The 26,475-nt window shown below is 43.9% G+C and overlaps 1 protein-coding gene across 7 annotated transcripts in view; it reads right to left on the minus strand.

Annotated features, from left to right (window-relative positions):
• The window catches only part of PRKCD (protein kinase C delta), a 66,669-nt gene extending 56,635 nt beyond the window's left edge, over positions 1-10,034 (minus strand). The window contains exons 1-2 of one of the 7 annotated variants that reach the window (XM_056804890.1): positions 9,910-10,034; positions 844-1,177 (exon numbers count right to left, since the gene is read on the minus strand). The gene's annotated coding sequence lies outside the window, so the exon portion shown is untranslated. Of the gene's footprint in view, positions 1-835; positions 1,710-1,764; positions 2,544-9,909 lie in introns of those variants that run through there. The other 6 variants (XM_007500466.3, XM_001380121.4, XM_007500465.3 and 3 more) reach the window with 6 other exon arrangements.
• Between the last annotated feature and the right edge of the window lie 16,441 nt (positions 10,035-26,475).

The raw sequence follows: 26,475 nt of genomic DNA on the forward strand, positions 1-26,475 counted from the left end.
AGGACAATGTCAAGCTGGATGAGGGGCAGAAGGTGAGGGACTGGGGGGGGGGTGCAAAAGAGAGGGCAAAGAAAGGAAGGGAAGCCCAAGGGGATACGGGACAGAATGGTGGGAGTCAAAGGGCAAGACCAAACAAAAATGAATCAATCTGGCAGGAGAAACAACCTAAAGATGATGAATGGGTGGCAATGGATCAAGGGGAATAAGTGAAGGAGTTAATGAGTATGGGATGATGGATAGAAAGAGGTAAGTGGAAAGAAGATTAGCCTGGAGAAGAATGAGGGACATCAAAATATTATAATGATGGACTGGGAGACGTTGGATTAGGAGGATGTTGGATGAAGGACAATGATGGGAAGATGAATTTAGGATTCAATGAATGAGAGGATTATGGATGATAGGACATAGATGGAAGATGATAAGGAGGGAGAGGGTCGGGAAATGCCTTTGGGGCAGTTAGCAAACTCCTTGAGAGTGAAGTCTTCATCAGCTAAGGAAAGGGTGACAATGAGAGACCAGGAGATGTACCAAGGACAACTAAGAGAAAGCTTGATGAGTGGTTGCTGTTAAGGCAAAGCAGTAGAAAGGGCCATCGGCCATACTTAGTTCAGTTTCAGAAGGAACCTGACACTCTCTAAGTCCAGAACCTGGAGATTGATTAGTAGTCCTGACTGCTCTGGGGGGAAACACACACACACACACACACACACACACACACACACACACACACACACACACACACACACACACACACACACACACACACAGGCTTCCCCTCCCAATCCCTCAATCCTGAGGGTGAGGGTCCTTAGCCTCACTCGAGGTTCCCTCCTACCTCCATACCTTCCGGTGGCCAGAAAAGCGGGGTACTCTCCCTCGGGTCAGGGATCTCTCCAATCCGGGTAGCCTTCCTCGCCTGCGAGGTTTCTATCCCAGGTTAGCCGGGTCGAGGGGTCTGAGAGAGCTCTTTGCTCTGGGGCGGATGGTGGTCTCGGGTTTGGAGAGTCTCTGCAGTCTGTTCTCACGGTCTTCTCACAGTCTAGGACTACGCGGGAGTGGATGGAGGAGGGTTGGGGGTGGAGAGTCTCTCTTTAGTTCCGGGGGTGGAGAGAAGGCTCTGGGGGGGATCGGTGTCTTGCTTCCAGGGCAGTCGCACAACCCCCAGGCTCTCAGCGCTCTGGAGAGGGAAAAAAGGAGAGGAATAGGATCGAGAAAGCGAAGTCTCTGGTACTCTGCTCCAGTGAAAGTCGGAACCCCCAGGGGCCGTCTCGATTCTCTAGGAGGGAGCGGGAATCGCTTTAGTCCTTGGGAACTGGGCTCTCAGGAGGTTGGGGGGGGGGGGAGTCTCTCAGACCTGGGGCTTGTTCCGCCCTGCGAGTACGGATATCACTTAGTCTCGAGGGCTCTCTGCCTCGGGAATGGGGAGATCGCTAGGTCCCCAGAGTGACTCCGCCCCGGGAGTGAAGGGATCGCCAGTCGTCGAGGGTCTTTCCACCCTAGGAATTAGGTGGGAGAATGCGAGAATCTCTAGGTCCCAGTGGGTCTGTCCGCCCCAGGGGAGAGGAGGGAAGGCTCTGCGCAAGGAGTCGCTTCCTTCGGAGAGTGCCTCGGTTCTGCCCGACGGAGGGGTGGCGGGGTATCTTTTGGCCCAGGCGTCTCCCAGCTCCAGGGGGCGGGGGTGGGGGAGGGGCAGGGAGTTGATCTCTTGGTGGGAAGGGGGTAACTCTTCACTTCTGTTGGGAAGATCTCCCAGTTTCAGGATACCTCCGTTCTGGGGGTGGGGTAGCTCCCTCTCTTGCTCGGTTCCGGGGCCGGGACTCCGCCGCTCCGGTCGCCTCTAGCTCCGGGTACAGTCACACAAGGAAGTGCAGGGTGGGGGGCGGGGCGGCCAAGACCTCACCCAGGTGCTGGGAACCCCGGCGGCCCGCCCAGTTCCGCCCAGCGCCTCCAAGGGCCGCCTCCGAGGCCGGCCTAGAGCCCGCCGCTCCCCGCTTTCCGCGCCCCTCCCCTCCTCCCGTTCCTCGGCCGAGGTCTCCCTTCTTCCTTCTCTCCCTCCCCGCCCTCCTTTTCCCCGGGCCCCCCTAGCTGCAACTCTGCCGCTGCTCGGCAGCTGTAGGCTACGTTTTGTACTTTCAGTCTCTTGCAGAAGTGTGTCCGTGTGTGTGTATTCGGAAGAAGAGTAGCTTCTCTCTGATGAGTTCTCCTATCCCTGTCTCAGTCTTTAAGAAGTCTCTCCTGACTTTCACTCCTTCTTTCCCAGGGCTGTCAGTCTCGGGATCTCAGTCTCTTGTAACTTTACCTTTAAGTCCATCTTTATTCATTCTCCTACGTGTTATGGTCTCTGCCGCTGTTTCTAGCTGTGCTTATGTTTTCCCAAATATCTATCCTTCTTTCCCTGTTCTTCTTCCTGTGTCTGTGTCTGTCTTGTCTTCTGATCATAGACTAAATCATACATTTGTGAAGAACATTAGAGATCATTAATTTCCCTCGTCTTCCTTTTTCTTTGCTTATGTCGGTGTGCCATCTCTGTTCAGTGGGTCTCTTCTCCTCTGTCCGCGTCCCCTGTGCCTTTCCTTTCCTACCAAACGTTCTTCCTCTCCCAACTGTTCAGAGACTTGGAACTGAAGGGTGAACCAGTGGGGAAAGGATGTTTCTTGGCCCACAGCCTACTTCCATTCCCATTCTCTCTTCATCCTCATCTCTTGCCCCCAGACACCCTCTCGGTGGGGACCATCATTCCCTTCGGCTTGAGGATTGGGGGGGAGGGGTCTTATCTCAGAGGGAAGGAAGAGGGATCAAAGTTCTCTGCTTATTGTTCCTCTCACCTCCCTACTGCTAAAAGATTCCTGAATCCGCCAGCTAAGTCCCAGTGATAAATATTCCAGCTCTCCTAGGGTCACATTCCTCCTCCCCACTCCCCACTCAGATCAATAGATTTCAAACCTAATTACAATGATTCTGGGAGAAGAGAAGAAGACAAGAATTGGGAGAATTTATTCCTACTTCATGCTGGGAGGATTTTTTGCCCATCCTTCAAATCCCACATCCTCCACAGTGAGCTGAGAGTTACATAGTCAGGAATGTTAGAACTGGATGGAACCTTGAAGAGCAACCTAATCATTTTACAAGTGGAAAAACTGAAGCTCAAAGAGGCCAAGGACTCTTCTCCCTGACCTTTCATAGCACATCTATATTTTATTTTCTTGCATCCTACTGAATGCCTATGTTGAGGAGCTGGGCATACAGTGATAGTTCAGTAAATATGCTTATGTTCAATTGATTGATTGAACTGAAACTCAAAATGGGCAAAACACTGGTCAAAGAATGCCTATGGAACACAGGAAGCATCAGGCAGGTGCAACCAAACCCATATTTAGGTCACTGGACCAGCTTGAGGTGCCAGTTTAGGGACATAGCAAGAAGGTTAAGAAGACTGAGATATCTCCCAATTATGAGATATATAGGAACCTGAGCTGGGAATGGTGAACAGGACTTAGACAGTCATTCATCTCCAGGGCCAATTTGCCTCTGTCAGGAAAGGCCCAAAACTCAAAGATAGAAGGGAATGTCTACTCTGAGCCAATAAAATCAATCCCAGGTAGACTAGGGGCTCTGGTTTTCTGAGGAAAGACTTCAAGGCAGAGTTTTTCTGTAGGTTCTCCTCCCCTTGTTCCCTCTACCCAAAGCACAGGACTCTTTGCCATTGAAGAGAAAAGCATAGCTGGAAAACTTCAAGGATAAAAGTGACTATCCCAGGGTAACTATGACTCTTCAAGGAAAAGGTCTGGAAACTGACCTTTCAGGAGATTGGGCGGGCCTGCAACTTCAAGGTCCTTCCCTCCTCCCCATATCACAATTTCAAGATGATTTTCTCTCTCCTTATACTCTTTCATTTTCTCTTTTTCTTTTGATCTTTCTTCTTGGCTAGAGAGTGCTCTCTGGTTTCCTCACCTAACCTCAGCTCTCTCCTAGCAAATGAAATTTTACATCTCTGAGGCCAGCAAGAGTTTGTAGGGAATGGGACATCTTCCCATTTATATCTCCTCTATGAACATCCTTGCTCCATGTGCAAGGATAGCTGCTTTGATCTGGATTATGTGTGCAATTATTGTAAGTGACCCAACCTGGAGGCTAGAGTTTCTTTGACTGCAACTTCTCCTAGGTTAGTAGCATGCCTTCATCCCAAAGGCCATTCTCAGTGAGATAATTCATGGAGAAATGGGGCGACAATCCTTCAGCTTTTAGAGACTTTTAATGGAAACTAACTGACCTACTTTTTTTCCAAGGAGAGGAACAAGATGGTTTCTGAGAGGACTCTCTCAGAAGAAGGATTGTTGTCTGGGCAGAGGACTGGACAGGATGACATTTGTAGGCATTTGACAGTACTATAGTCAGATTGAAGGGTTAAAATACTTGTGTGGGTCTGAGCAAGTCACTTAAGTGTCTTTGTGCCTCATTTTTCTTGTCTGTAAGGTGAGAATAATAATATTTGCCTTGTCAACTTCCTAGAGCTGTTGTGAGGAAAGCCCTATAGAAAATGGGAGCTGTTAATTTAAATTACTGTCATTATCATCATCAACGTTTTCAACAAATATTTACTGGGCACCTTTTAAGTGCAAGAGTCCAAATATTCAGAGATAAGTAAAAACCCATTCCTTGCCATCAAGAAGTATACAAACACCTGTTAAAAGATAGCTCGTACTACTGGGAAGTCTATGGCAAGGGTCAAATGAGAGTTACAGTCGATCAATACTGCCAGAGTTCAGAAGAGGGAGAAGTCACTGAGGGATAGTTGGGGATGATGAAGGAAGGCTTCATGAAGAAGATGAGTCAGAAGTCAAATCTTGAGGAACAGACAAGACTTAGATAAGTGGGGGGTATAAAATTTTGATGTTGTTCAGCTCTTCCATTTGGGGTTTTCTTGTCAAAGATCCTGGAGTGGCTTGCCATTTTCTTCTCCAACTCATTTTATAGATAAAGTTCTAAGATAAGCAGGTCAAGTGACTTGCCCAGGGTCACATAGCTAGTAAGTGTCTGAGGCCAGATTTGAACTGATGAAGCTGAGTCTTCCTGATTCCAAGCCCTATGCTCTCTCCACTGTGCCAACTAGCTATTTCACAATATAAGAATAGTATGGATCATCTGTTGAAGGAAGTGGATATGGAAAAGACAAGACTTGGGAGACATGACAGCTATTCAAGTTTTCTAAGATCTCTGATAGGGAAGAGACATTTGGCTCATTTTTCTTGGTGCCAGAGAGTAGATTTAAGAGTATTGATTGGAATTAGAAGAGAAGCAGATTTCAGGTCATTATAAAGGTAGAGGGGAAGAGGACATGTCTGGCAAGACCTTCCTAACTTCCTAAAAACCAGTTATCTATAAGCATATTTAGTTACTTTGGGAGGTCATGGGCTCTCTCCCACACTAGAGGACCTTAGGTAGAGGCTAGAGAACCACTAGTGATAGGAGGTGTCAAGAAGACCTAAATTCAAATCTTGCTTCAGATACTTCTTAGCTGTGTGACCTTGGGGAAACCACTTCCCTGGGTCCCATTTTCCTCATCTATAAAATGAAGAGGCTGTTCTTGATTGCCTCTGAGGTTCCTTCCACTCTAATTCTATGATCCTATTTTTCCTGTTCAGGTATAGATTATACTGATTATATCAGATCTCTGAGTTCCCCAAAACATTTTGTGATTCTTTGGAGTGGGGCCATTAGTAGAACTCTCCCCGGGACAGAGGACTCTTGTTTACTACATCTTTCCTTTTAAAATTGGGGGGTGAAGAGTCGAAAGATGGGGGAAGAATGGACTAGAGGGAAAACCCTGAAGTGGAAAGGATTTTGGATTTGGAGTCAGGCAGCCTCTTAGTTCTGTCCAATGATGGGCAAATCACAGAGCCTCAGATTCTTCATCTATAAAACAGGAATATCTACCTTAAGAGGATAATTGTGAGGATCAAATGAGATCACAGGATTATAGATTTGGATGTAGAAGGCATCTTAGTGTCTAAATCCATCATTTTACACATGTGGAAACTGAGGAGTGAGAAGTTGAATGATCAAGGCCACACAGGTAGCAGGTAACAGAGCTGTGATTCAAACCCAGGTCTTTTGATTCCAACCATTCTCTGTTCATCACCTCCATTCCCATATACTTCCTAACCCCAGGGTGCCAAAGTCCTGGACTAAGACTGGGTCAGAGTATGAAGCAAAGGAAAAGGGATTTAGAAGAAGGGAGTAGCCCGAGGCTGATGAGGCAAGTAGAACAACTCCTATTACCAGTCCAACAAGGATCAACATTGATCCTTCAATTCTACAGCTCTTCCTACATGCCCTGGTGCTGAGTTGGACATATAAGAGATGGGAAAGTTCCTATGCAATTCAACTTTCCACTTCAGAGCCAGAGCCAGGTGAATCCTGGGATAGTTCTCCAAAGTCAGCCTTGCTTAACACTAAGATGGCAGGATCAAAAATTCATCATTAGTTATTTTTCTGTCACTTTCTGTTCTTTTTCTTGTCTTTTCCCCCGTTTTTTTCTTTGGCTCTATTCCTATCTCTGACTCTACCCCAATCTCTGTCTCCATCCCTGTCTCTGACTTTTTTCCATTCATGTCCATATGTCTGTCTATTTTTCACTGTGTATCTTTTGGTCTCTGTCACTATCCTAGTTGTATTTGGAGAAGAGGAATGGTCAAGGATGAGATGTATTAACACCAGGGCTGGAATGTCCCTGGAGCCTGTGCCAAGGTGATAACGTTTGGGCTGGAAAAATCGAATAGCTAGAAGCTCATGATGATCACCATCAGCTCTGAGAAGAGACCTCTCTGAAGAAAGGGATCGACTAGAATGAGACTCAAATGAGATCCACAACAAGAGCAAAAGGGTTGAATCAGACACTGGGATGAGAAGCGGCTACTTATTGTAATTTGAAATTATGCTTCCTTCTTGATTCCTACCCACCCTGTTAGTAATTGCTTCACTCAGGACACTCTCTGTACTGCCACTTCAACACTTGTCTTGGGTTACCTTCTCTCTACTTTGTATATTTCTTGTTCATGCCTGTAAATGTACGTGTTGCTTCTCACTATTGAATGAAAACCCTTTAAGGACTCTTTAAGGCCAGGAAATTGCTTACTTTTGTACCCCAAACAGTGCTTTGCACTCTTAATGCAGCAATAAATTATTATTATAAAAATAAATTAATAATAAATGCTTGATTGAGTGTCCAACCCAGAGGCAGGGGACTACATATACCCTTCCCCACTTTTGGCCCTAGCCCATAATTCCTTATTACTTTGAGTTTCTGGGAAACTTTTGTGCTCCATTCCTAGAACAAAAGTTTAATTAAAGCAAAGAAGGTTATTGGGGGAGTGAGGAGTTCACTGACTTACAGGGAAATGATTCCATCTCCCTGTAGCTGCCCAGGCATTATCTCTTTGACCAGGTTTGGCTCCTTGGTTCCTCCCTCCCTCACTCAGGAGTTACGACAAGGACAAAGGTCTTTCATATTAAAAAAGGAGCTGGGGATCCCCAGGGCGGTTCCTGACATAGTTACTAGGCTCACCCCCTCCCCTTCCCTCCTGCTCTGGTCCTGATGACTCACTGCTGAACCAAGCCAGGCTTGGGGGTGATTTCACAGTAGCAGAAACACCCATTTCTCTCTCAGTGACTTTCACCCAACCCTCTAGTTGCAGCCCCTTTCCACTCTTCCTTCTACTCCTATCTCTGTTTCTGTTACTGCCTTTCCCTCTCTCCCCTGTCTCAGTCCTTCTCCTCCTGCCCCAGGCCAGGTCTTCTGGTCCCTTAATGATAGGCAGATATACCTTCAGGCCTACAGAACAAAGAATTCTGGAGCCAGAAGGGAACTCTGATGATTTCATCTGCTCATAAGAGACTGTCCCAAAGATCATTGGACCTCTGCCACTATGTGATTTTGGACAGTTCATTTTCCTCATCTGCAAAATGAGGGCAATAATGCTTACACTAGTCACTTTAAGAAAATTGCTGCTTCTTAGCTGGGTGATCCTGGACAAGTCACTTAACCCCAATTGCCTAACCCTTACTACCTCTCTTCTGCCTTGGTACTGATCATATCTAAGACAGAAGGTAAGGGTTCAAAAAAGAAGAAAAGAAAATTGATTAGTAAACTGGTAAGTACAGTTAAGTGATGATGGACAAAAGAGTAACGAAATCAAAGGTCTTGATCTCAACCTCAGTAGCCAACTAGTCCAGTTCCTTCATATTTACAAATGAGGAAAGGGAGGCCCAGGGAGGATAAGCAATTTGCCCAAGGTCCTATAACACTTGTAACTCTGGGTTCAAACTGCACAGTTGTGAAACAGGACCAGCATTCTTTCTGTAAATTAAAATAAAAAGTCTTATACAAATGATCCAGGTTTAAAACATTACTGTCCCATTTGCCCTACCCACACATTAGAGGTAGGATTTGAATCTAGGTCTTCCGATTCCTGAGTCAGCACTCATTCCACAGCATCACGATATTTCCATGAATTTGTCTAACTTTAGTGGTAGAACTAAGACTAGGACCCAAATTTCCCAGTTCCCAGCCCAGATTTTTTCCCCAGTCTACCACAATGTTTCTGTTTACACTTAGTATATAGGACCTTACAGTATAAAGGACCTTAGACTTGGAATCAAGAGTCCTTGGTTCCAGTAATATTATAACTGGTGGTATTTATCAAAGGAAAAGGAAAAGGACCTACCAGTCCAAAAATAGTTATAGCAGCTTTTTTGTGTGCTGGCAAAGAATTGGCAATTAAGGATTGCTCATTAATTGGGGAATGTCTGGACAAATTGTGGCAGATTACTGTGATGGAGTGCCATGGGAAATGAGGGTGGGAGTGGTTTCAGAAAAAAAACATGACAAGATCTATTATGAACTGATGCAAAGTGAAGTGAGAAGAACCAGGAGTTCATTGACTACAGTAAGAGCAATGTTGTAATGATTCACTGTGAAAGACTTGATCATTCTGATCAATACAATAATCCAAGACAACTCCAAAGGATTCATGACAAAAAAATGCTATGCCTCCCTCCAGAGAGAGAACTGATGAACTCTGAATGGAAATTGAAGTATAATTTTCTCACTTTATTCTTCTTCCTTTAAAAAAATGGCTAAGGGGGCAGCTGGGTGGCTCAGTGGATGGAGAGCCAGGTCTAGAGATGGGAGGTCCTAGATTCAAATCTGGCCTCAGATCCTTCCTAGCTGTGAGACCAAGGGCAAGTCACTCAACCCCCTTATGTCTCTTCTGCCTTGGAACCAATATACAGTATTGATACTAAGATGGAAGGTAAAGGTTTAAAATTTTTTTTCTTCAATGGCTAATATGGAAATAGATTTTTCATGATTTTACATGTATAATTGATATATTGCTTGCCATCTTGGGGGAACAGGGGGAGGGAGAGAATTTGAAAGTCAACGTTTAAATAGAAAAGAAATAGGGGGACAGCTGGTAGCTCCGTGGATAGAGAGCTAGGTTTAGAGATGTGGAGATCCTAGGTTCAAATTTGCCCTCAGACATTCCTAGTTGTGTGATTCTGGGCAAGTCACTTAATCACTATTGCCTAACCCTTACTACTCTTCTGCCTTAGAACCAATATATACTAGTGATCCTAAAATGGAAGGTAAACGGTTTAATTTTAAAAAAGAAAAGTAGAAGTAGTAAAAGAAATAACTTGAAATAAAGAAGTAATAAAGCATTTAAAACATTTTGATGAGTTCTGCGTTCTCTTTGCTGTTATTGTGCAAAATTGAGCAAATTACTTTTCTTTAGGAGGCTCGATTTCATCTGTAAAATGGGAATAATAATCCCTGGGCTGCCTACCTTATCGGGCTGTTGTGAACTTCTAATGAAATCATGGATGTGAAAAAGCTTTGGAAATTCTTACCGGATACATAGATAGGAGGCTTGTATTATGAATACAGACAGACAGGCATGCCCAAAGACCGACACACTGATGCGCCCACACTCACTCCCAAGTCCCGGGCTAAGTTAAAAGCCATCCAAAGCCTTCCCCTGGGGCCCAAAGAGCCCCCCGCCCCCAGCTCTCATTGGAGGCTATTTTTAGCCCAAGGCGGAGGGAGTGGCCCGTATCCTTCTCAGTGACGCAGCCAGTCAGAGCTATAAAGGCTGGGGCGCTATTCCTGGGCTAGCACCTGTGGGCTCTAGCAGCGGCTGCTTTCTCACCTGTAACGGGAGGAGGTGGGACCCCTCTCTGAGACCCTGATTTTTGCCGGACGTGGGGAGGACGGGGCCGACCTCTTCTCATCTGATCTCCTCTTCACCTCACCTCCCAGCCTCCGTTATAGTTAAAGGGACAGATGTAGAGAGGGACAAAAAGAGATAGGCACGGAATCTCAGAGAGACGCACAGAAGATTCAAGGATAGAGAAAAGGAAACCGAGGCATGGAGCCCTAGAGGAGGAAAGCCAGGAATCCAAAGAGGGAGAGAGAAAGAAGGATGGAGAAACTGAGGAACCCTCCCTCTCACTCCCAACGCTCCCCTCCTTCCTCCTAGGAGCCCAGGGTCTCAGGCTCAAACTCATATTCTTCGTGGATACTGTTTAAGGAAGAAGAGGGAGGAACAGGGCCTGGGCTTTGTGGGAGAAAGAGAAAGTAGATGAAGAAAAGGATAAGCAACCCTGCTCCTTGAAGGGGAGCTGAGGTGTTGGTATAGTTCTCTCATTGGAGCCTCTCCCTACTTCTTCTGTCCCAACCCCTATCAGTTCCCATTACAAGCACTTTCTACTTCCTGGAGAAGGGTGAAAGTCAAGGATCACCTGGCCACTAGTCCTGGGGTAGGAGGCCAACAGGCTACTTCCGGGCTACCAAGAGGTCTACAACCTGGGGGTGGGGGGGAGAGAGAGAAAGGGGAAGAGGGACAAGTACAGAGCTAGGTCTCTCCAGTTCTTCAGAATTGCTGAGGAGAGTTCACAATTTCTTAGTCATCCTCAGAAGTTCTTCCTGCAGTCTAACCTCTATTCCTAGGCTAATGGTCACTTCCCTTGCAAATGATGATCAGGATGTGGGGAGAAAGGAGAGGTCCTGCTGAAGACTGGAAGGCCCCTGTTTAGGGGCCTATTTAATCAGATTTAGTCAATCTAATGTGAAGATCTTGTTTTTGAATCAGAATCTCTAGCTTTGTTTCTTTTTCTGTCACTAGCAGGCCATTTAAACTGAGTTTTAGTTTCTTCATCTATAAAATGTGTCAATTATGTAAAAACAAAACAAAACCTTATTTGGACTACTTTGCCTCTCAGTGTTAGAAAGCAAGCTATCTGTAAAATGACTAAACTTTTGAGAGCCAACCTAATCTCTGCTTTATCGCTATAGAAACACTGAGGCCCATCATGAATTCCATACAATGGTATCTTCAGATCCATCTCCAGATGTTAGAACTTGGAATTGGAGACCAATCCCTCCATATTAACTTCTTCCTCCTTCTTGGACTTTGGGATGGAGATGGATTGAGCAGTAAGGATAGTAGACCCAATGACTTGGATCAGACCAGACTTGGATGTCCTGTCCTTCTCTTGGAGGAATCTTTTGGGGTTCTGCCTCAGAGAAGCCAAATAACACAGTGGATACATAGAACATGGTACTTTGAGTCAGAAAGACCTGATTTCAATTCTTACCTCAGACATTTACTAGCTTTGTGAAACTGATCAAGTCACTTAACACTGCATGCCTCAGTTTCTTCGTCTGTAAATAAAAAATAATAGCACCTATTTCCTAGATTGTTGCAAGGATCAGATGAGATAATATTTACAAATTGTTTTTTTGAACCTCAAAATATTACATAAAAGCTATTAGCTATTATATCATTGGGGACCTATTACAAGATAGAAGCAGTAGTCTGGGTTTCACAAATGATTCAGCAGCTCTGATTCCTAAGAAAGTCCATATACTCAGCCTGGGACATCCCCTACCTAACCTTCCTCTTCATCACATTCCCTGCAAGTGGCTTAGGCCATGAAGGTTTTTTCACCATTTAGAGTCCCAGGAATCATGATTACTATATCTGGAAGGGATTTTAGAGTTTAACAAAGTCATCCTCTGTGTTTGAGCTTCCAAGGCACCCCAAAGATCTGTCAGTGAAGACTTAAGAGATATAGAATGGATAGGGATGAGAGAAGAGAGTAGTATCTTCCTTAAGCTTAGCTTATTGGACTGGACTGAGCCCTTCTGCCCCCACAAAATGCCATTAGAGTAGGACACAGGAATGGTTACAAGACCAGGGACTGATGTGGGGTTCCCTGAAGGTTTTGAAATACTCCTTGTCTCTGGACCTCCTAGTCTACCAAGCCTGTTCAAAGACACAAAGTTGTTAAACAGCCACACAACTTTCAATCTCAAAGATGGAAAAAAGCATCCCAAATGAGTTGGTTTTTGTGTGAGAAAGAGGTGGGCTATGCTGCACTGATCCAAATGGGAGGGAACTCAGTTCCAGTCAATCTGGCAAATTCATCAACTCCAAGAAGTCTTCTCTGATTAACTTCCCTCCCCTTAAGGCTCCACTCTGAGCTCCATTTGTAATTTATAGTTAAGCATGTGTTTGCATACTGGTTAGAGAGTTTTTTTAAGCTTTTTTTATTTGTGTGGTAGTGGGGTTCTTGAGCAGCTTCCTCTCCCCAGCTGTGAGCATGGTTCAATAGGGATAGGGTCAAGGACTCAAGCTGTGATTTTATTGATATAGGAAACTCCCTGAGGAGGAAACTTCCTTTATTAATGCAGGTTGGCACCTTCTCATGACTTATATATAGTCTTGGAGCGTTTTCTGAGACACTAAGAAGTTAAGTGACTTGTCCAGGTTCACACAGCTAGTATTTAACTGAGGCAGGACTCCTGAACCCAGGTCTTCCTGGTTCTAAGACCATTGATTTTCCAAGTTTTGCTGTCTCTCCCAATGCTTAATATACTCAATCCAGCCTAATCAGTAGTATCAATAGCAGCTCTGCTTTTTATAATGATTTATAAGGCATAAAGCTAATGGCCTTTCCTACAACAGCTCATAAACAGGATAGGATTGTGCCCCCTCCCCCATTCATCTATAGCCATGTTGGTGAAACTATGGCACACATACCAGAACATGCCAGAGGGGGCTGCTCCCTTCCCCTTCTTGATGCATGTCTGAAGACATTTCTCACATGACTCCATCCTCTGCCCAGCAGCCCAATGGGAGAGCTTCCTCCCTCCCCTCTCTGTGGTAAAGTGGAGGGTGGGCTGGGGGGGGGGGAGATGTTCACATGTGGCATGAGGGCTGCAGTTTGGGCACTCAGTCTCTAAAAGGTTTGCCAGAGGGCAGCTGGGGAGCTCAGTGGATTGAGAGCCAGGCCTAGAGATGGGAGGTCCTAGGTTCAAATCTGAACTCAGACCCTTCCTAGCTGTGTGACCCTGGGCAAGTCACGTAACCCCCATTGCCTAGCCTTTACTGCTCTTCTGCCTTGGAACCAAGTATTGATTCTAAGATGGAAGAGAAGGGTTTTAAAAAAAAGGTTTGCCATCATTGATCTATAGGGTAGAGTTGCCACATAGAGTCAACGGGGCAATCCTCTTTGTCTCTAACCTTGCCTAGACTCTACCAAACTCATGCCAGGAGATGTGGGAAGTTCTGTCTTGGGTTGGTAGGGACAGAGAAAGAAGCAGAACATTCAACATTCAGGAAAAACTAAACTGGGGTCCCTGGAGCAATATGGGTTTGGAGGAGCTATGAGCACACAGCACCTGGGATGAGAAAGGGCAGACAAAATCTGTGGTAGAGAGAGGAGCGCTACTCACTCCCACCTACAGTCCCACAACTGTAAGGGTCAAGAATCAGTCCGACCCCTGCCCACTAGGGCTGCCCTCAAACCACCCCACCTCCTGCCCTGGCAGGCTCCTAACAAGGCAAAGGAGTATGAAACCACAAATAACAGGGTCTGTGGCTAGATCCATGGGCTCTCAGCCAGCCAGTGCCAGCTGGCCTAGTTGAAGATCTGGGGCCACAAGCCTGTGGAGGGAAAAGAAATTTGTTATTTTGCCTGACTCAAAGCTAGGGCAGACTCCCTGGGACCCACTGCCCCAGGGCAGGATTGCCTCCCTTCCAATCCCAGCAGGAAGACAGGTCTGCCCTCAGAGAGACCTCAGTCCGGAAGGAGAAACATTCCTAAACTCAGAGAGCCTCCAGTTTGAGAGGAAAGACACAGCACTGCTCTCAGGGACTCCAAGCCACACAATCTCAACAAGGAAGAACAGTAGGACTCAGGACAACTGGAAAGAATATGGGGAAGGGATCAGCTCTCTTTGTCCTTCTGATTACCCATCTCCTCAGCTTTTCTCCTTTCTTGAGATTGCTCCAAGGCCAAGGCCTTTGTTTGGGTCTTGGTCTAGCTACACACTTGAATTGCTGCATCTTGCCTCTGTTCTTTGGTCAGTATATCCTTAGTTCTCCTGACCCTGGGGCTCAGCTAGCTAATCATTCATTCATTTAGTCATACAACCAACTTCTATGAAGTGCTTCCAAAGTACAAGACACAGGACTGACTTGAAGGAATATAAAGACAAAAATGAAATCATTGTGACCCTCAAGGAGTTTATTTCTACTGAGGGGGGACGTGTTTAACATGTATGCAGATAACTAAACACAAAAGTATACAAAATAATTAGAAGAGTAATAACTGGAAAATGAGGAAAAGCCTTGAGTAAGAGGGATTATTCTAAGAGGCCAAAGCAATAAAGAATTATATTTCAGGGATGAAAAACCTCTATGCCAAGACACAGGGTCAGGAAATGGAAATGCTTTATATTGCAAACAGCTCATAAGTAGACTGATTTGCCTGGAACAAAGAGTTCCAGGCAACGAATGAAGAGAAGACATTTGAAGTGACTGGAAAGGTCGGTAGATGGAAACAAGATTGTAGACAACTTTAAATAACAGAAATGAAAAGACTACATTGGACTTGGTTTTCTTAGACCTGGGTTTAAATGTTGCCTTTGACACGTACCACTCGTGTGACTCTGAACAAGTCTCTTTACCCCCAAATGAGCCCCAGTTTCCCCATCTGTAAAACAAAGATAATAATACTGATAGTACTTACCTCATAGGACAGCTATGAGGATTAAACAAGATAATGCATATAAAGTGCTTTGCAATCCTTAAAGCCCTATAAAAATACCAGTGATGATGCTGATGGCCATAATGTTGTTTTCCCTACCCCTCCCTTTACCCCAGGAGCATTCAAATGTGAAGAAATGGAGCCTGGATAAATTAAGGCTAACCCGAAGGAATAATAGTCCACTTCTATAATTCTCTTGTAATTATAAAGGGCTTTGACATCTATTATCTCATTCCACCCTCATAACAGTCCAATGAGGTAAACAGGCAGGGGTTATTATTTCTATTTCCTAAGATCATAGATCTAGAGCTAGAAGGGCCTTTAAAAGTCATCTAGCCCAACCCCTTCATTTTACAAATGAGGAAACTGAGGCTTGTCCAAAGTAAGACTGGACATAAATGAGCAAAACCAGGATTCAAACTCATTTGGTGACCCCTAAGGTCAAAACTCTTTTCACTGTACCACAATGTGCATTTTGGATTGACCCAGAGGCCAAAAGACAGGTTAGAAGCAGTGGTAAGAGCCAGGGCTAGAAGTCAGAAAACATAGGTTCTCTTCCTGGGACTATTCCATGATAGTCTTTGGCAAGTCCTTTCCTATCTCCTGGCTTTTGTTTCCCCCTAGTTAAAAATGAGGGGATCATCTTTGGGCCTCAATTTTCCCATCTTTAAGAATTAGGGAAATAGATTAAAAAATCTCTATGTTCCTGTAGCAGTCCACCCCTAGCTATGGGCAAGGGAAACGGTATGTACAGATTGTCTTAGAAGAGAGCATGCTCAGTCTTGAGCATGCTCAGTATTGCACATGGCTGGGAAAGCCTCTGACCCTTGACCCCAGCTTCCCCCAGGTTAGGCGGGAACACAGGTTTCTTTGTACTCACCTGGTTAAGGGAAACCACACCTATACCTTGTCATTAACCAATGATGATCATTCCTGTGTACTGTGTATATTTGTTTTATTATTATATTATTATTATTATTATTATATGTATTGTATATATATAAATTATATATATATATATATATTGTATATATATAAATAGGGCCCAGCCAGCTCCACCTCACTCTCTTCTGCTCTTCCTCCCTTCCAGCTCGCACTGAGGCCTGTCCCTGCTGGAGCCTGGCCTTGGGCCAGGCTCCATCTTTAATCTTTCTCTATCATCTCTCCAACCTGTGTGGTATTGAATCTGGATCTCTGGACTGGTAAAAGCCTTCGGAAGGGTCCTTTGATCAGAGCTTGGCTGTGGCTCATTGGTAATTAATAAAGACTCATTCCTGCCACCTCATATCTCTGCTTCGACTCCATCATCCCCCTCGTAGTATCAAAAACTTCTATCCTTTATCTTCCTACCTTAAAGCTTCTCTCTCCTCTCTGAGGAAGCTTTAGTTCCTAAGGAACTCATAGGTCTGATATTCTAGAATTCTGATTCTCTAATTCTCTCAAGGTTACATAGAAGATTAATAGCCGGATGAGGAGATTGGAATCACCAGAGCCTTAGTTTCAGGGATGGGCCACCTACTGAGCAGTTGAATATGGGGAGGGAGGTTCATCCACCCAATTTTAGAGTTTCAAATTTATGCATTTCCTAGACTGTGTCAAAGTTCAGAGGACCCAGATACGGTGGGATAACAGGATCTAGGATGCAGGAAAACGACTCAGTAGGAGCTCTGAGGTTGTCCTTGGTTTCTCTTTAGAATTTCATTTTTCAAATTTGAGCCATCCACCTCCAAGGGGAAGCATTTAAGGATCTAGTTGCTAGTGCTCTCTTTTAACAAATCAACTGGTATTTACTTAACATGTTTGCATAGAAAACATGGGTTGTTTTCCTTTGTATCTTTGTGTTTGTATCCCAAAATCTGGCCAGGTACCTTGCTCACCCTTGGTGATAACTAAATATTTGTTGGATTAAATTGAGTTGAATTCTCTGGTATATCAAAAGCACTTAAGCTCAATTTATTGACAAAAATTAAGTCTGTTAAGGAGGGCAGAACCAGAACAGCTCATGGGGAATAGTTCCATAAGGTGGGCCTTGGTTGAATGGCACCTCTGGAGAGTTACAGATAATTTTGGGGCCTAGGATTAGTCTTTTCACTCCTGTGCTCTCTTCCTAGGGATCTTTCTACCTCTCGTTTTCCTTGGAGAAGGCTTGAATTTCAGCCTCTGAGACAGTTACTTTCAAACCCAAACTATCCCCATCTTGCCTCCTTAGAGATAAGATGGAAAATCTCATCCATCATAATCAGTCTATTAATAGGGTCTATCACTCTAATCAGGTAGTACAGTGGATAGAGTGCTGGACCAGGAGTCAGGAAGACCTGAGTTTACATATGACCTCAGATATTTACTAGCTATGTGATCCTAGGAAAGTTACTTAACTCTATTTGTCTCATTTTTCTCATCTGTAAAATGAGCTAGGGAAGGAAATGGCAAACCATTCCAGTATCTTTGCCAAGAAAACCACCAAAAAAGAGGGAGTAGAGGGTCCACAAAGAGACACAACTGAAAATGACTCAACAACATAGCTCTAATCCATGGGCACTTCTCTTTCACCTGTTCTCCTTGACTGTGTTGTTCCTTCAAGTCCTATGCAGGCCTGTCCATTAATCTAAATTCATCTTGGAGATGAAAAGAAAGCATTCAACCCACAGAATGGAAAGGAAGCAGGGGGGGGGGTGGGGAGCAGAGGATGGGAGAGAAGGAAAGGAGAGTGGAGAGAAGGGAAGGCAAGTGGCTGAGAGTGATGTCCATTAGGGTCCCAGGACTCTTGGGCCAGGGCTGGGATGGCGATTGGATCTTCCTGTAAGTAACTGAAACTACCAGGGGTCTGGCTGGTGATAGCTGATAGTGAGAATTGGGTGAGTAAAACCAAGGGCATAATAGCACAATGGCTGCAATAAGATAAAAGAAAATCATGCTAAATCCAGATTAACTGCAACAACCAATCTTGGTCCCAGAAAAAAGCAGATAAAATATACCTCCCTCCTTTTGATGGAAAGGCAAGGGACTAGAGGGTGCAATGTTTGCATATACCATCACATATAGTTACTTTGGTGTTTGGATTTTGCTCTGGTTTTTCCTGGTCCCAAAGGAGGATTCAATAGCAAGATGTTTAGACTGAGAATCGATTCAGAAGAGAAAAAGGCATAAATAATAATGGGTATAGTCATCTTTTGAGAATAAAGGGAGGGAGGGAAGTCATATATGTGTAGCTCCTGAGGAAACTCACCTATTCTCATTGACTAGGTCTCCCAGTAGTCAGCTAGCCCAGGTTCAAGTATCCTGTGGGCCTACATTCCCTAAAACTAAAGCTTTCATTGATGTTGTTTACCTTTAATAACCAGCCAGAGAACTCTGGGTGAAAGAAATTCAATTAATTAGCATGGTAAGGAAATGAACTTTCACCCATAAAACTGAAGCATACTCTCCCCAAAATATATGGAGAATCAGTAAGAAGAGTAGACATACATAGGGAACACACATGAATGGAGTGCTGGACCAGGAGTCAAGAAGACCTGAGTTCAAATTTGACCTCAGACACTTACTAGCTATGTGATCCTGGGAAAAATATTTCCCAAATACAGAGAAAGCATATAGTGCCCACTGTCTCCAGATTATGACTCAGATGAAATACTTGTCCATTAGCTCCTCAAGGAAAGGTGGGTACTGCCATCCTTTCTTAGCTTAAAGCCAACATATTTTCTTTAGATTTTTTAGAAAAGAAGTTCCTTGTGTTCTTTCAGTCTTTAACATGGAGACTTTTCCTCTCTCTAGCCTCCGACCCAGTAACCAAAGAGTTAAACTGAGAGCCAGCTAATGAAAGTGGAATTACTCTTTTCTTTGGATTCCTCTTCTTAATCCAGGCCTCAGTTCATCATCAGTCATCACTTTAGCTTATGTTTGATATACTTCCCAATTTTCAGCCTCTGAAGGCTAGCCTATAAACCAGGCGAGAGTTTTTTGCCTAATTCCTGCCAAACAGCTCTGTGGTTTGGGTTCCTTCATTTTCAAAACCCCTAAACCCTTTCCCTCAAGGGGAAAAACACAGCTCAGCTGCCAGCCTGATCCTTTCAAATGCAGATTTGCAAAGGCAGATCAAAATCTGAAAAGGGCTCTTCTCCCCATGCCATGCTCTACATGCTTATCTATATTTCAGTGAATGAAGGACAAACTGGGAAATTGGAGTAGGAGTAGGTGTTAGTAAACGTGATAGGTGCAGATGTTTTAATTATTAGAGGATATATAAGAATATAGTAGATTTCTCTGAGTATATGGCATGCCTTTGTGTGTGTCTGGGTGTTCAAAGTGTGTATGAGAGCCATATCAAGGGTAACAATGGTGGGAGTTTAGTGGGAATGGGAATTTCCTGGGGAAGAAGAAATCAGAGGGTCTTTTTAGTGTCTTCTCAGCTTATTACTTCTCAAAAACACCCCCATAGTCTCCAAACCCTAAAAAACCAACTGCCCCATGCTTCTGAAGTTCAGATGAAAAAGCGAGAAGCTACCAACACCCCCTATCCTGTCTAGCTCTGGCAAATTGCACCCGTGGGTGTGAAACATTAAAGATGCTAGACGTTTTTAGTTTTAAAAAAAAGGAAGGCACATTTCACAGTTCTCCCATTTGGGAGGAAGGGAGTTAGTCTGATCTTCTTCCTCTTTTCTAGTTTTAGCCTAAATAAAATCTCAGCTCTTCTAGGTCTCAGAAGCTGGGACTGCCTGCTATTCCTGAGACCTCACACACATTAATTCTATTCATTTCCCACCTTGGGTGAGATCAGGGCCTCTCTCTTGGATGGAGTTAAAATATTAACCAACTCTCAGCAGAAAAACTCATTTACTCCAGTCAATTTTCTAGTATATTCTAATCTGTAGAACTCCAATTCCTTTGTAAACTGATCCATCCATTCTGGAGAGCAATTTGGAATTATGCCCAAAGGGCTATAAAAGAATGCATACCTTTTGATCCAGTCATACCACTACTAGGTCTGTATCCCAAAGAGCCAAAAAAAAAAATGGGAAAGGACTTGTTCATACAAAAATACTTACAGTTGCTCTTTTTGTGGTGGCAAAGAATTAGAAACTAAAGGGATGGTCCCTCAATTGGGGAATGGCTGAACAAATTGTGACAGTGACTGGAATGATACACAGGGCAATTTCAGAAAGAGCTGAAAAGACTTCATGAACTGATGAAGAGTGAAATAAGCAGAACCAAGAGAACATTATACATAATAACTGCAATATTGTAGAAGGATCAAATGTGACCGATTTTGCTACTAAAAGCAATACAATACAATGATCCAGGACAATTCTGAGGACTTATGAAAAAGAATGATATCCACCTCTTGAGAAACAACTGTTGGAAGAGGAATGCAAATAAAAACTTATGATTTTTCATTTGGATATTTGGATATATATTTTGGTGTTTGGGTTTTATAAGATTATTTGCCTACAAAAATGAATACTATGGAAATATGTTTTAGGTTATACATGTATAATCCAGATTGAATTGCTTGTCAGCCTCGGGATGGGGGAGGGAGAAAAGGAGGGAGACAATACAGATCATATAACTTTGAAAAATGTATGTGGAAATTTGTTATTAAAAATAATAAAAAAGAACTCAGATTCCTGCTTACTGCTTTGATTAGATAATGGTTCACCTGGTATTCAGTATTTGTGATGGTCTTTTGTGGAACCTATGTAGGAAAGGAGATCAGTTTGTGAGTCTAAGAGTGAACAGATTGGTAAACTAGGTGACTCAGTGGCTAGAGAGCTCAGGCCTGGAGATAGGAGGTCCTGGGTTCAAATTTGACCTCAGACAATTCCTAGCTGTGTGACCTTAGACAAGTCATCCACTCCCCACTACCTTGCTCTTACATAGTATTACATACTGTTGATTTTTAAGATGGAAGGTAAATGTTTGTTTTTAAACTGATCAGAGAATAAGCTTCCCTTTTGCACCAAACTCATACCCCTAGACTGCCAGTACCTGAGGAGGCAAATAGATATCGTTTTAGTCCAATATCCCTCTTAGAGATAAGCAAGAGAAAGGTCATGGTTGGGCGCCCAACCATGACCTTTCTCTCACTCCCTTCAAGGTAGAAATCATAGTCTCCCTAGGAAAGGGTTGAATATATGACAAAGATATTTATCACTCGAGCTGCTGGATCTCAATATTTAGACAAACCAATTAGATACACCTATCTTACATTTCTTTTGCACATATTTTGTATATTTATGTATCTATGTAATAGTTATATGTACCCTAAGGGAATGTAAGCTTCCAGAGGGCAGAGGATGCCTCATTTTTAGCTCTGGATTCTCAGCATCTGGCAGTGCTAGTATATAGAAGGTGCCTAACAAATGTTTATTGTTATCTTTCAAAGCCTCAGCATTTAGTTCTCACCCTTAGTCAGGACTTAATCTCCTTCACAATATTTAGTCCCCTGTTCAAAGAACTTAGTCCTTTTTCTCTGGGATCTCAGTTTCCACATCTGTAAAATTAGATCCCTACAAGCTCCAAGATCCTATGATCCTCCTACTCCTCCCATATTTAGCCTTTCCCACATTTCAGTTTTCCTTGATGTGAAGGAGCACTTTGGGCTGTTGAGCATATTTATTGGGGTGCTCAGTATTCACTTATAGAACCCAGGGCTGGGTCAGAGCCACTACATGAACTGAGTGTATCAGGTCACTAGTCAGTTTCCTGATGCTTATTTCCTAGCAGCAGCCTCTCCCTTGGGAAAGGGCAAACAAGGAGGCAGGATACAATGGGAAGAGCCATGTATTGGGAGTCAGAAGACCTGGGTTCTAGTCCTGACTCTGCCACTTACCTTGATATGTGTGACCTTAGGCAAGCCCCTTCCCTTCTGTAGGGCTCAGTTTCTCCATTAGTAAAATAAGAGAACAAGGCGTCAAAGGAATCTAACACTGGATCTCAAGTTCAGTTTCTTTTAGGGGTAAAAGATTTATGAGGGCATCTCCCCTCCCAGGAATAGGTCGAAGACCTCAAAGGACAGTCCCTTTCCAGCTCTGGCCTCTCCAGCCATGGAATCAAAGTCAGAGCCAAACCTTTCTGCCAGATCCTCTCCAAGCCTGGCAGGGGAACATTAGCCATTAATGGTGCTTCCTTCTTGTTTCCCACTGTGCCAGAATCTGCCTCACTCCCTTTTGTTGCCCACAGCCTGGCTCCTGAAGAATCCGTTTCTTTGGCCTTTTTTAGAACTCTCCATACAAATAGGAGTTTCTCTGCAGAGCCCTGCCCCCGCTCCACCTTTAACTTCTCCAGCTGGGAGACCCCATCTTGTGCTAGTGCTTCAGGGCTGGGGTTTGGTTCAGCAGCCTTGGAAAGAGCAGAAGCCGCCTCTGCCTTTACTAAGTAGCCCCAGCAGGTAGAGAGGGGAAGGGGCTGGCTCCGAATGGAGGTGGCAGCTCCCCAAATGCTGGGTTAATCAAAGCTGTTCCGACATTGGCAAGAAGAGGTGGGCAGGGCCATGCAGAAAGCAAAGTCGCTCTCTGCAAATGATCGTTTCTGAACGTCTTGCCTCAGTTCAATTTTTCTTCCAAGCCCATTCTAGAGGTGAGGATCGGAGGCCCCTCCTGTGGAGGGGAGTCCCAGAGTAGGACCCGCCCTGCTCTCTCTCCCTGGCCACACACCCCATGGTCTTACAGACTGCCGGGATCTCAGAAATGAAAGAGACTTCAAAGGCCATTTAGTTTCAGCCCCATTTGACCAAGAATCCTTTCTGGGGTTTTGCGGACAAATGGTCATTCAGTTTCTACTTGAAGATTCTGAGGGGTGGGAAGCAAATTCAGAGCCTCCCACGGCAGCCTATTCCTCTTTTGAGAGCCCCAATTTTAAGGACTTTTCTTGTGTCACGCCCAAATCTCTCTATACAATTTCTACCCTTTATTCCTAGTTCAGCCCCCTGGGGCTAAGCACAAGTCAAATCCCTCTTCCAAACGACAGCCCTTCTAATGGCGCACTTAAGCAGAGCTATTATGTGCCCCCTGAGTCTTCTCTTCTCTGGACTAAATATCCCCATTTCCTTCATTCAGTCCTAGTCTTTGGGGGGCGTGTCTTCCCACATGCAGCATTGCGGGTGTTCTTGCGTGGCTTAAAGGGAGCCAAAGTGGACATCTCTAGTGTCTTCTCTCCCAGGCCCCCTTCTCCAGGGGAGGCTAGTTCCTGCCAGGAGAGAAAGCACGAGGTTGGGGCCAGAAGCTTGATGTTTTTGCTCTCCTCAAGGAGCAGGAACACCAGGCTAGAATGAGATCTATCTGTTCCCTTAAATATTGTTAGTCTAGGGGACACTGCTCTGGGGTTCAGGCTAACAGCTGAGCACTACTTCATTAATGAGGGAAGCAGGATGGCAAACTTTATAGCCAAGATGACCGACACCCACCAGATGCCAGTTCCGCAATGAACAGATAAACAGCAGGTAGCAAATAAACGGATTTATCAAATCAGAAATCAGACAAAGTCTACATAGCTGAGTGTATGCCAGACAGTATAGTGAAGGAGCCCTCTCAATGGAGACAACACAAGATGAAGTCCTCTGTCTTACCCAAGAGGAAGTTCCCTGAAGTTCTAGTGTGACAAGCTGAGAATAGGGACATAATGGATACACACTACCAGCTCCTCTCGTGCCAGTTTTCTTCCCCAAATCTTTTCCTTCAGTAATCTGAAGTGGGGTTGGCATTACCCATCTTCCTTTCTCGAAGGCAGAAGCCAGAAGAACACAAAGGTTCTACAGGATCTGAAGAAGCTCTCTAGATCAGAATGGAGTTTAATTCTCCTCTTTCCCACTCCAAAGAATTGTCCCCTCCATCTAATGCAGTCTAGGAGCATTGATCTCCACCAATGAGGAGAGAGACCCATATCAATGGTCTTTGGAACTTGGGTTATAGTAATAAGGCCTGGACTGTAGTCCTCCCTTCTGGGTAGTTTATCTCTCCTTCGTAAAATATTGTATCTGGAACTGAAAAAAAAATCTTCAGATTTGCTCTGACCATTACAAAAGAAAGTCAGATGAAATCCTTTGGGTTTTTTATTTAATTTTTTTCTAATTACACATAGAAACAATTTTTAACATTCATTTTTATGAATTTTGAGTTCCAATATTTTTCCTCCCTCTTTCCTTCCCTCCTCCTTGAGGTGACGTGAATTTTTATATAAGTTATGCATGTGCAATCACACAAAACATATTTCCATAGTAGTCATTTTGTGAGAGAAAATACAGATAAAAATAAGAAAAAAACAAAGGGAAAAAATCATATATTTCAGTCTGCATTCAGACTCCATCAGCTCTTTCTCTGGAAGTGGACAGCAAGTATTTCTTTTTATGTTTTTCTAGTATTTTATTGATGCTTGTTTTTGTTTTGTTTTTATCACCGTCACTTCCCTCCAATCCCCTTAAACCTCATAAAAAGAAACTGCTACATTCACCTCAATTGACAGCGTATGAAGCAATCTTTACCTGTAGTCCACAGATTCTCTATTAAGAGGAGAGGAATATATTTCATTATTAATCCTCTGGGGTTAGGATTGGTCATTAAATTCATCTGAATTTCCATGTTGTTTTCCTTTACTTTAAGGTGGTTATACTGTATCATGTCCTCTTAGTTCTGCTTTCTTCATGCTACAATATCAGTTCATACAAATCTCTCCACTCTGAATTCTTCCTAGTCAACATATCTTGTAGTACAATAATATTAAATTCACACATCACAATTTCCTCAGTTTGTTTTCCAATAGGTGGTCTCCTCTTTTGTCCCCAGGTTTTTACTAACACAAAAAGGATCTCCTTCCTTGATCTAGATACTATAATACCATTTAAGACTGAATGACCTTCATTTTGGCTACTATTGACTGATGTCAAGTTCACAGTCTATTAAAATCCACAGAGCAGGGCAAACTGGGTGGCTCAGTAAATAGAGAGCTAAACCCGGAGATGGGAGGTCCTGGGTTCAGATGTGACCTCAGACACTTTTTAGCTCACTGGGGAAGTCATTTAATCCCAATTGCTTGACCCATACCACTTTTCTTGGAACTGATACTTAGTATCAATTCTAAAACAGAAGGTAAGGGTTAACAAAACCCTGGAACACAGGAAGCAGGTCATTTTCTCATAGTCTCACCACCACAACCCAATACTTTGCTTGTGCAATTGACTTTTCAAATCTAGATGTAAGACTTTCCATTCCATCCCTATTAAATTAGATTTAGATCTAATTTAAATTTAAAATCTAATTTATGAAATTTAGTCAGTCTTTCTAGTCTGTTCATATGTTTTGGGTCCTGAAAGTATTCTCTGAATTTTAAAGTGCTATAGGAACATAAGCTTTACAGTAAGAATATTATTAATACTGGCCAGTCTGAGGGTTGGTTATGTGGCTGATAGGTTAACTCACTTTTTTTTTTTTAAACTCTCACCATCCGTCTTAGAATCAATACTCTGTATTGGTTCCAAGGTAGAAAAGTGGTAAGGGCTAAGCAATGGGAGTCAAGTGACTTGCCCAGGGTCACACAGCTGGGAAGTGTCTGAGGTCAGATTTGAACCAGAGTACCTCCTGTCTCTAGGCCTGGTTCTCAATCCACTGAGCTACCCAGCTGCCCCCTGGATTAACTCACTTTTTAAAAAGTGGTGGAAATTCATCCTTTGGCATGGAGATGTGCATAGAAATTGCTCCTGAGAGCCAGAGTCCACAGAAGCTACCCAGTTCTGATTTAGCTAGCAAGCCTACAGTACAGTCTAATCCAGTGATGGTGAACCTTTTAGAGATCTGAGTGCCCAAACTGCAACACTCATAAGGCACATGAGATTCCCCCTTACCCCAGACTAGGGAGAGAGGAAGCACCCCTGTTGGACTGCTGGGCAGACGGGCAGATGATGTGAGAAATGTACTCAGGCATGTGCAAGAGAGGAGGAAGGGATCAGCCCCCTCCAGCACACAGGCCATAGGTTTGCCAACATGGGTCTAGCCTAATTTAAAATAGAAATTCTAGAGCCTAACCTTCAGAATAAAGCCTAGACCAGAATCTTAAGCCCAGAGCTCAACTCAATCCATCAGGTTCAAAGTACCTGGAAATTCTTTACTCTCTTCTGGAAGTTGGAGGGGATTCATGACCATCCAATATCTCTGCATAGGAAACTGAGCTCATTGTGCTCATGGAGGGGTCAGAGAAGCCACAAGTGCATTTCCCTAGGAACTGCTGCTTTGCTTCCTATTGACTCCACAACTGACCCCCAACAAAAAGACCCACTTAGCATAAAAAGGAGGCTGGGAAGGGGTTTGGAGATGGGAAAGTCTTCATATATGTGAAGTACATGGAGAAGACCAGGTTGGACAGTATATAGAAAGGCTG

This window comes from Monodelphis domestica, chromosome 7 (assembly GCF_027887165.1).
Source record: "Monodelphis domestica isolate mMonDom1 chromosome 7, mMonDom1.pri, whole genome shotgun sequence".
NCBI classification, from domain to species: Eukaryota; Metazoa; Chordata; class Mammalia; order Didelphimorphia; family Didelphidae; genus Monodelphis; species Monodelphis domestica.